Source organism: Zingiber officinale, chromosome 2B, assembly GCF_018446385.1.
Source record: "Zingiber officinale cultivar Zhangliang chromosome 2B, Zo_v1.1, whole genome shotgun sequence".
NCBI lineage: Eukaryota > Viridiplantae > Streptophyta > Magnoliopsida > Zingiberales > Zingiberaceae > Zingiber > Zingiber officinale.
Window position 1 is genome coordinate 82,152,864 of NC_055989.1, and position 11,572 is coordinate 82,164,435.

General features: G+C 36.0%; 1 non-coding gene across 1 annotated transcript; it reads left to right on the top strand.

Moving 5' to 3' along the window:
* Nucleotides 1-351: 351 nt before the first annotated feature.
* LOC122049866 lies at nt 352-459 on the top strand. The gene has a single exon (XR_006131116.1). It is a non-coding gene; the product is annotated as a small nucleolar RNA R71 (small nucleolar RNA).
* Nucleotides 460-11,572: the final 11,113 nt, after the last annotated feature.

An 11,572-nucleotide genomic window follows, 5' to 3' on the forward strand; every position in this document is an offset into this window, starting at 1 on the left:
GTATCTTGAGCATGATCCAAACTTCCGCAAATTTCACAAACACACACTATTGTATTGGTTGTGTCGTTTCCCATGGTCTCAAGCTTCTTGGTCAGAACATCCAGCTTTGCAGACATGAGCGTGACTACATCTACGTCGAATTTTCCTGATGCCTTTATTGGATTCCCATAGAAAGAACCTCCAGATCTTTCAATTACCCACTGATGGTGGTTCTGTGCCACATTTTCTATTATCTCTTCAGCTTCATCAAGGCTCTTGTTCATTAACGCCCCTCCTGCTGCAGAATCGATGGACACCTTTGTGTGGTAGTTGATTCCATTGTAGAACATGTGTAGCACCAACCATTTCTCGAGGCCATGATGGGGGCAATGTCTCAGCATACTCTTGAATCTATCCCATGCTTCGAATAGTGATTCAGAGTCTATCTGTTTGAAGCTTGCAATTAAATCCCTCATGTGTGCAGTTTTACTCGACGGGTAAAATTTGTCCAAAAATTTCTATTCACATTGATTCCAAGATGTTATGTTGTTTGCTGGTAGAGAATTAAGCCACTGCTTGGCTCTGTCTTTCAGGGAAAATCCAAAAAGAAGTAACCTTACTATTTCTGGAGGGACCCCATTTACTTTCATAGTACTGCAGATCTCATAGAAAAGCTCCAAGTGATGATTTGGATTGTCGTGCGGTCCTCCTCCAAATTGATTTTGCTGAACCATGTGGATCATTGTAGGCTTGATTTCAAAATTGTTGGCTTCAATTGGTGGTCGAGTGATGCTAGACTGAAACCCTCGTGCATAAGGTGTTGCGTAATCCTTCAAAAGTTTGTCAGCCATTTCAGAAATTTCTTGTTATACTTGGAGTTTTTGCAAGTTTCTTCTCCTCAGGAAAGTTCTATCAATTTCTGGATCGAACGACAGAAGTTCTCCTGAAAGATTAGCTCTTCGCATGCAAGAACAAGATATTGAATAATCTAAGTGTAAATAAAGAGTTAAAATGTATTTTTCTTTTTTTTTTATGTTTTTTTAGCGTTTTAATAAAAATACAGAAAGTAAAGTGAAATAAAGAAAAACAAAGTCTAGTCTAATCCAATATGATTTTCACTAATGTTATGGACGCAGTCCCCGGCAACGGCGCCAAAAACTTATTATGCTTCCGCAAGTGCACAGATACGTCGTCGGTAATAAAAGATTATCGATCCCACGAGGACTGGTTATAAGCACTAGCGATTGTTCATGTAGAATTAGTTAAACTATCGTTAGTTGTAAGTTAACTATTTCTTAGGAAGAAAGGAAATGGGGAAGTAGATGTGAGAACTAACAAAAGAGAGAAAGGTTAACTTGGCTTGGGAAGAGTTCTAGAAGTTCAGTTTCGTTGTGGTGGAACATGATGTATCATGTTTTATCTTTTCCTCATTGTCAATCAACATGCATTCGCCAGAAGTTAAAGCTACTATCCTTAAGCACTAAACAGAGAAGATCCATGTGAAATCCTATTACGGTTAACCCCTATCACTAGGGCGCCTCGATAGATAATAAGAATACAAATCTAATCGGTGTCATTAGGGATAGAGATAGGGGTTTGGTTTGGTTTCTTACTTCCTTGTGGAGAAGTTGACTCTCCTTTCAAGGGAGTATCCTAGATGTCCGTGAATGGGTTACTCCTGTCACTAGGGCCCCTCGGGTATATGATCTAAGATCCTCTCTTTACGAAATTAGCAATTCATACACAATCAACTAATATGACAAGGTAATCTCAGCAACAAGTCTCATGCATATCAAATAGAAACTAGGCAAGCGAAATCATCCAATGAGTAAAGGCATAAACATGAGTCTTAAATCAAACCCTATCCACAACTACTCCATGATCCTAGAACAAAGGATCTACTCCATAGATGCAGGAGAAACCCCCAAAGACATAATATAAGTAAGCATACAATCCTTAAACGAGAAGAGAGAAAGATAATAGATGCTTATCCAATAACGTCGAGTAATCTTCGGATCCAATCCTTTGCTTCTGGGGTTGATGCGGTGATGAAGGTGATCTCGGATCGTTGAATGGAGGTCCGGGATAGCATGGAACGGCACCAAGGTAAATCTCTTCTGATGACTCGCCTCCCCTCCCGAGGAGAAGAGTTAAAAGCCTTTATATGGGCTAGGGCACGGGTGTCGCACGACCTGTGCCATGGCCGTGCGAGATTCACACGGCCAAGCTCTTCTTCTCTTCGGGTTAAGTGGCACGGTCGTGCCACATCTGCACGGCCGTGTGTTGCTTTGGCTCGGGCTGCACTTCACGGCCGTGTAAGGTTCACACGACCGTGTGGATCTTGGCTGCTGGTTGTGAGGCACGATCGTGCTCTACTTTCTCTCGGGGAATGGCCACACGGTCATGCAGGGTTGCACGGCCATGCTCTACTCTCTGTCTAGAATGGCCACATGGTCGTGCAGGGTTGCACGGTCGTGCTCTGCTTTGCTCTGGTGCATCGGCAATCACCGTTTTCACTCCAAAAGTTATCCCTATCAACATAAAATCAAACAAAGAGCATATCTCCGACAAAAGAGTAATAAATACTGAATAAACGATAAGAGAGATGATCGTGCAAAGCATATATACAAATAAAACAAGTGAATGTGCGTTAAAACACGCATAAACGATCATAATATCTACGCACATCAAAAGGAAATTGGTAAATCCAAGAGTATACATCAATCTCACATCACAATTACTCCCTTAATCCTAGAACAAATAGATCTACTCTATAACAAGGAGGGAAGAATCCAAAGATAATGAAATTATAAACATCAAAACCCAATCTAAGAGAAGAAGGGAGAAGAAGCTTATCTGATGCATCGAGTAATCTTCGGATCCAACTCTTTACTTCCGAAGTCGAGGAACATAATGAAAATGGTTTCGGATCATCGAACAAAGTGTGGAGAAGGTGTAGATCTAGACCAAGTTGGATCTCCCAAAGGGGAGAGCCTTCCTCCCTTGAAGAATGTGAAGAACTCCCCTTAAATACAGTAAGGCACGGGCTAGGGCACGTCCCGTGTCACGGTCGTGCCCCGTTGGCACGACCAGACCTTGAATCCGCTCAGCCTGCATGACACGGCCATGCCTTTTAGCATGGCAGTGGCTTCACTTGACTCTTGTTTGTTGGGCACAGCCGCGCCTTTTGGCACAGCTAGGGCTTGACTGAGCTCTGGAAAATGTCACAGTCATATGAAACCACACGACCAGAGTCTTCGTCTTCTCTGGATGAATGGCACGACCATGCCTTTTGGCATGGCTGTGTGCTGCTTGATCACGAGAGAAGGGACAAGCCATATGAAATGACACGGCCGAAACTTTGCTCTTCTTCTTTCATCTCTCCGAAGCACATTTCGCACCATTTTCGCTCTAAAAATGCATCCTGTTGATAGAAAACTAAACAAAAGCAAATCTCCAACAAAGAATGTAATTATATTGAAAATATGATAAATAGGGTTGAAAATGCATCTAACATATGCAAGAAAAGTAAGTGAATGTATGTTAAAGCATGCATAAAAATAGATATATTATATGCACATCACCGTCGTGCACCTCAACCAGTTTGTCCCAAACCTCCTTTGCTTTTTCAAAAGGTCTAACCCGGTTGAGTTGTTCCTTGGTCAGTCCACATTGCAAGGTGTTTAGTGTCTTTGAGTCAACTTGTGCTTTCTTCTTCTTGTCTGGATTCTAATCTTCTGGTTTAAGTGGTATTTTTGTCACTTCATCTATGAACGCCTTGTATCCTTGTTGGATGGAGAACCAAAGGTCGATCTCTGTTTTGAGGTAGACTTTTATTCTTTTCTTCTAGTATGAGAAGTCATCCCCGGTGAAGAGTGGAGGGTGTGCAGTGTTGTAGCCTTCACTTTGGACCATTTGGTTCTTGCACACAAAAGTATGAAATAGGATGATGTTCCCATACTAGGTCTTGGATTAGCAATGTAAGAGAAAAGAAAAAACAACTAAAAGAAAGCTTGAAAGGTGTTGCACCAATTTTGAGTGATTAAAAAAATTGAAATGAGAGATTTATCTGAAGAGGTAACTATACCAATTCAAATCGATTCGAAACTTAAAATTGAAATAAAAAAGTGAATTGATAGAAACTAATAAAAATGAACGCCCTGCTCAATTGGTGGTTGCACCAATTCAAAGCAACCTCATTCTAATACCACTTGTAGGTTTGGTGTGCACATGAAATGGAGGATGAATCACGTGTGTTTTTAAAAAATAGAGTCTTTTAATAATTTAAAATAGAGTGCAACAGAAAGAAAGTAATAAAAATATGAGAAGCAGAACACGAGACTTGGTCAATTATTTGGTTCGGAGCCTTCAGCAACTCCTACTCTAAGATCCATGATCCCTCAGACCATATTGATGGACAATCCACTATAAGATTCTTCCAGAACTACCAGAAGAGATAATCAAGTACAAGTACAAGTACAAAAAATGAGAAAGTGTAATGGCTTACATTTTCCTTTTGCAAGTATGAAAGATGTACAAAATATAAAATTATTGCCAACACTTAGAAGTATATAGTCTAAATGAGCTTGTGTGTTGGTGTCAATTTGTCAGTAAAGGTTGGGTGTCGACGAGCAATAGTGCAACAACAGTACGACATGTTCGGAGCAGTAAAAGAGATGTAGTAGCTCGGGAAGAAGTTGATGCTTTGGCTAGAGCTCGACACTGTCTTTTGTAGCTGATCCAAGGTGCCTCCTTCCCTTGGAGGTGCCTCCGGTCAATCTAATCTTCACTGAAGACAGTGACTTTTATCCACGCGGAGGCACCTCCTTCCCATTGGAGGTACCTCAGTTCACCGAGGCTTTATCCTTTATGGTCGCACTCTTGATCCGTGCAGGGAGGCACCTCCTTTCACCTAAAGCACCTCTGTGCCTTCTGCACTAAGGTGCCTCTGCACCTTTAGCATAGAGGCTTTGGCCAACTGCTCCGAGGTGCCTCCAATCCAATTGAGGCACCTCGGGTGAACAGTATCCGAGGCTTCTTTTGTTTCTAACTCCTATAAAGACATATTAGTGTATAGAAAAAATAATAGAACCTGCAAAATAGAGTTAGCACAATTTATAAGCATTATTAATTAGATCTTGTCCTTTAGACTAGGATCTAGTCTTAGTCTTAGCTTAGACTTCCAAAAATGGATATAAGCTGGATCAACCCCTAAAGTCCCTAACTAGGAATCATCCTCACTGGATCATTTTCCTCCAATGACTTACCTCACTTACCATGCAGAATTGCTTAACTCTTTTTGACCCACCAGGTTTTCTTGCCAGTTGTCAGGTTCATAGACCCAACTGGACTTCGACCAACTATCAGGTCCTGTAAACTCAGTTAGACTTCCTTCTAGATATTAAGTCCTTCATACCTATCTAGACTTCCCACCAGCTATCAAGTCCAATAAACCTAGCTGGATTTCAGCCTGGTGCCGGTCCTCCGGACCCGTCAAGTCCTGCACACTTAATAACACAATATCTAATTTTAATATATTTTTCATTCATCAAAATCTAAATTTGACCATTGGTGCTAATTGCACCAACAAAAGAGTGAAGAGTTGGAAGACACTACAATCCACTATCAATATTTTAGCAAAGGGTTATCATCATTAATGGATGTTGACGGAGCAGATGATAATGAACCACCATGCATTCGTCAAGATTGTGATGGGAGTTAGGTTGGCAATATTTAACTACTAAATTTTGCTTTTGAAGATAAGTTTGTAAACAATTTAAATTAATATGTTATTTACCTTTGAAGATGATTTTGTGGACAATATTGATATGTTGTCTTTCTTTTACAGCTGATTTTGTCAACAATATTGATTTGTTATCATGTTTTTTTATCATGTTGTTGTGAGTTTATGCATTTTTTATTTAATTTATATTTTCATTTATCTTATATATTAGCTATTATTTAACTACAACTTATGTTGATCAACAAAAGTTGTGGACTCTATGGAATCCTCTACAAAGCTTAAAACATGTTTTGATGATTGTGACATATTTGCAAACAGTAAGAGATTAGGACAACATGAGAAAATTGGGAAGGGTAAAGAAAAAATTATGTTTGCAACCATTGGAGAGAATTGGGATGGTAACACAGTGTTGGATTCTATAGACACCAAAACCACAAGAACGTCTAAAGGTTATACACACTTGGATAAGCTTGTTAGGCAAAGGATTCAAGGAATTAGAAAGGATGTTGCATTCAATAAACTTGGATAGCCAATAGGAGAGGCTACTATTACAATGCAAAGTTATATTAGTGTGCTTTCTCGAGAAAAGGTTAATATTAGTTATAAGACTTGGAAGCATGTCCCAAGTGATGTTAAAGAATTGGTATGGGAATCAGTTGACATAAATAAGTTAGTATATTTTAACAATTATAATAGTCACATTCTTATCACCTATTTAATGTTTGTGTTAATCTTTTTAACTTATTTCCACTTTTGTGATTTACAGTTAATGTACAATGTTGACACAAGGTGGAAGAAGGATTGTTTGACATCAGCAAATAGTAAGTAGTGTCAATACAAAACTTATCTCACTTGGACGCTCATTTTAAGCAAACTTGATAAACTCGAGGAGTTGAATGAGCCATCTACTAGCTATGGTATTACAAGAAATGATTAGAGTTAATTTGTCATTAGTCTCATGTATGAAGACTTCATTATAAGATTCTTAATTTATTCTTTTAAAATAATTCAACCATAAGTCATTATTTATATTCAAATTTGATATGTCGCATGTTTGAAATAACTAGAAACTAAGTGATCAACAAAAATAGAGAAAAAAAGAACAGATGTATCCTCATTGACTTTCACTTAAAGGATATGCACACTTTGTTGAAGAAATAGTAAATATTTTTTTAGCATATTTCCTTATAAAACCTCCAATTTATTCATATAAAATTATTTCACATATGTTACCGGAGTTTTCTTATTATAAGCAACTAAATTATGTGATGATGATGACATTAATAGAGCTATTATGTGGAAGAAAGGATGAGTCAATAAAGAAGGAGACCTTGAAGGCAAGGATTTGACGAAAAGAGTACAAAAGATTGTAAACAAATTAACAATACATAAAAGCAGCAATTTTATTGAAATGATAACTTTTTTAGTAATAATTATTTTTAATGTGCATGATAAGATAATTATATACAACAAAAGAGGGAGGGTAAACCAAAAATTGAAGGAATAAAAGAGGGTATGCTTACCAAAGCACTTGAGATGGAAGAATATGCTGGGTGTGTGAGTGGTATTAGGGATCATATCACTCCAACAATATATTTCAATGTTGGTGGAACATGGAAGAGTGTCAATGTTTCCCAAGATATAATCACTAAGCATAAAAGGGAGTCGATGGAGATGAAGAAGAAAATTTCAGAACAAGATACATGTATACAAAAACTTAAAGCGGTGGTGTATAAAAGGGGTGCATGCGACATTTTGATTGATGACAAAGGCAGTTGCTCAGTGAAATTACATCACATGAATGAAGACTACATGAAAATCGATGATGATGACCTACAGATTTTGTGTAAAGCCGATGCTTTACGGGTATAACACTAGTTTTAGTTCTATTAATTAATATTAGAGTTAAATTAATTAATATTATCGACATGACTATTTGTATTTTAAGGTAAACCAGTTGCATTGACATTGGAATCTAGAACAAATATTGTTGCATATGATACAATTATTTGTGTCAATAGACTTGATAAAATGTTTCATGGTGTTCCAATTCCCAATAATAGCATGTGAGTCTCCATTAATGAAACAATGGGCAAATCAGCACCTTTGTCATATCCAATTCCAAGTGAATATGAAGTAATTGGTGATGTTGTAGGAACCCATGTAGCTTGGCCACAACACTTGATAGTGAAGCAAGATGAGGTATATGTGCTATTATGTTTCAAATTAAATTGTCACTTTTTTATTATTCAACCTATCTAACTTGTTTACATTTGAATTTATTAGAAGTCTCGAATGAAGAACTTTGAACAACCAAAAAAGAACATACTTTGTCAATAAGTGTCCCAAGATTTACATATGTTATATTGTTATAGTAAGCATGCTCTAGATGAAGGAAGATATATATCAATGCATTTAGATAATGATGTGTTTGACGATGATTATAAACTTCTTCTGCACCTTGAGGACATCATTCCTTTATATCATTTGAAGTTAATTTCAGGCAATTGTGTAGTTGGCTACATATGGTAAGTGATTTAATTTGATTTAAGCAATTTCAGCAACTCCTGCAAAGATGTTGTTTTATTTCCATTATTGAGAACCTTGAATCTAATTGGTTGTGGCAAAATATTATGTGTGACCATTCTGTCTTTTCACATTATTGTTTAGTATATTAACTTTATTATGTTTACAATGGCAGGCATCTTTATAAAAAGATGTTGAAAGATAATAAGAAAGAGAAATTCAGATTTATGAATCCACACAACATCCCATATATGAAAAAAAACTACACATGACAAAAAATGTAAGCTTGAAAGGTTGAACCAGAGGGTAGGTTTTTTAGTAGATAAGTTGAGTGGTGCTTCAGTAGATCAACTAGTTTTGGTGCCATGTAATATCGGGTAAACAAGAATTAAAACATCACTTTCAATTGCTTTCTTTCAAAATTTTATTGAATTATATGCATTAATTATGTGTCTGTGTGTAGTTTTCATTGGATTCTCACTGTCATTGAACCTTACAAGAATGTTATTTATTTATTAGATTCCCTAAGTCACCGCGTTCGCGATGAGGATTAGAAATATGTAGTGGAAATGTGAGTTCATGTGATGATAGAACCACCCTTGAGCCTCATGTTCTACTAAGAAACAATTTTGAAATATGAGTTGGTTCAATAGTAAGAATATCAATCAGTTGTACTTTTACGGTATTTAATTAATTTTATTATAAAGTTTAATTAAACAATTCATGGTATAAATATAATAGACAACGGCTTTGTAAATAGATTTATCTTTGCTAAAAAGTTATATTTTAAAAATGATAATGCTTTTTTATCCATTGAAAAAATATTGTGTTTGCTAAAAAAGACAATACTTTTATTTTGTTGTATAAGCGTTATCTTTGCAAAAAAAAAAAAAAATAACAACTCTTTTTATACATTGTCTTTAAGTGGATTTTTAACAACTTTTTTAAACCACATAGATAATGCATAAAAAATATTATCTTTTAGCTTTTTTTCTTGTAGTGTTATTAGATTAATGGTAGTCCTTCATTTGAGAGGAAGATTGTATAAGAATCTCGAGCGCAAAATAACACAAGCACAGTGGAATATATTTTCAAGATCCTTCTAGAAGATCCATATGAAGGAAATCGTAAACTAATTGGATTTAGAGTTCTACCTTTGTTGCGTAAACACGAAGTCTTGACAGTAGCTTTGTCTTCATTGGATCTCTGCACGATCAAGTGTTAGCCCCTCTTTTGGTATCCAAACGAACATGTTCTGTCCATCTCACGAACTCACAAACTTGGAGAAGAAAAACTACATAAGGTTATGCTAGCAACCAAACAAGGAGGTTTCGGCCAAAGTGGAAGAAAGATAGGAAGAAGAGCAAGAACACAAGTGTATTTTCATGAAATGAATCAAAACCCCTTTTGTACTTATTCAATCAATTGCCTTAATGTTAATTGCCTTAATTGACAATAATATTTGTCTTCGTCCAATACATGATCAATTCGAAATTGACCACCTTTTTTCTCTTCATCCAATGCACGATCAATTCTAAATTGAACACTCCTCTTCCTTGATAAATTCAAATTCATCAAGTCACTCAATGAGTCTAACTCATTGATCCTCATCAATCTGAATTGACTCAATGAGTCTAATTGGAATTAGACTCAATCTAATAGTTAGATTCAATTAAGTCTAACTCAATGAGTCTAATTTAGATTAGACTTAATCTAATGATCTATCATATTAACCCATCTCCAAATTAACATGTTCTTTGTATGTGTGACCCAATAGGTTCTCATTATTAGGATGTATACTAAAAGCCTAGCTTTTTGTATAAATATTTATTTTGAAATGAGAATCACATTGGTCAAATATCTGCATTTAGTAAAATGCAGTTATCCATTTAATTTATATTGTAAATAACATGGTGTGTGGTGTCACATAGAAGATCATGTTATTAGTTCCTTATAAATCATAAATAGTAGCTCACAACCAAGATGGATTGGAACAAACCATTGGAATGGTTGTAGTGTAATTTGGTACTAGTTTATCTTGACTATAAAATTATACTAGTACACTATGTGTGTATTGAGCAGGATCATTTAAGGTTATTCCTTTTAGACTGACTGCATAAACGAACATAACCTCTGTTATTATGGATGTGCGTACTCTTAATCCCGATATAATAACAAGCACATATACTTAGTATTTATTTCTTTAGTTTATCAATGGGTGAGATTTATTTCGTTAAATCAATAGGCCCGATAAGTTGGGAAATAATATTATTTATATGGTGTATTGTTGATTATAGAAGGAAACTGTGTCCTAGTTATCTATGTTGATGATGTCCCCTTGAGGAGCTCATAAGGATTGTCATGTAAACCCTGCAGGTGGACTTAGTCCTACATGACAATGAAGTTGAGTGGTACTACTCTTGGAGCTAGATATTAATTAAGTGAGTTATCAGTAACTCATTTAATTAATGAGCATTCGATATCTTAAACACCGGGAGATTAATGCACTCATGATAAGAAAGAGCTCATAATGTAATATGGGATTGGTGCGGTAGTTCAATAATAACTCTTTAGTTGTATGAGTTATTATTGATGAACTTGAGTTGGGTATTCGGGTCGAACACAGGAAGCTCAAGCTCATCGGGAGACCAAAACTAATTCCTCCTCTCGGTCCCTGTTGTAGCCTCTATAAAGACTTATATTCACCAAGTCTACTTTTTACCCAAGTAATGGGTCGAACACATCCTTGCTTGGTGCAAGGGGGCCGGCCAAGCATTAGCTTGGAGCACAAGTAGTGGCCGACCAAGCCTTATTTAGTGCCCAAGCAAGGGGTCGGTCATAGCATGATAGAAAAGGAGATTTTATTTAAAATAAAATTTTGATAAAATCTTTCCTTTTATAGCCATCCACATGGTTTTAAAAGAGAGTTTTAAATTTTAAAATCTTACCTTTTATAGCTATCTACAAAGGATTAAAAGAGATATTTTAATTTTGTTACAATCTTTCCTTATTTGTAGTGTTTAAAAGAGATATTTTAATTTTGATAAAACTTTCATTTTTTGTAACCATGATTTAAAAGAAAAGTTTTAATTTTAATCTTTCCTTTTTTGTAGCTATCTACAATGTTTAAAAGAGAGAGATTAATTTTAAAACTTTCCTTTTATAGCCATCACAATAGGAAATTTAAAAGAGAGAGATTTTAATTGTTATTAAAAAATTTCTTTTTTTGCCATTAACAAGGATTATAAAAGAGAGGTAGAGGGTGTCTTATAGGAGACACATCTCCATAATTCCCTTGCTCCCCTAGGGCCGACACCTCTTTCT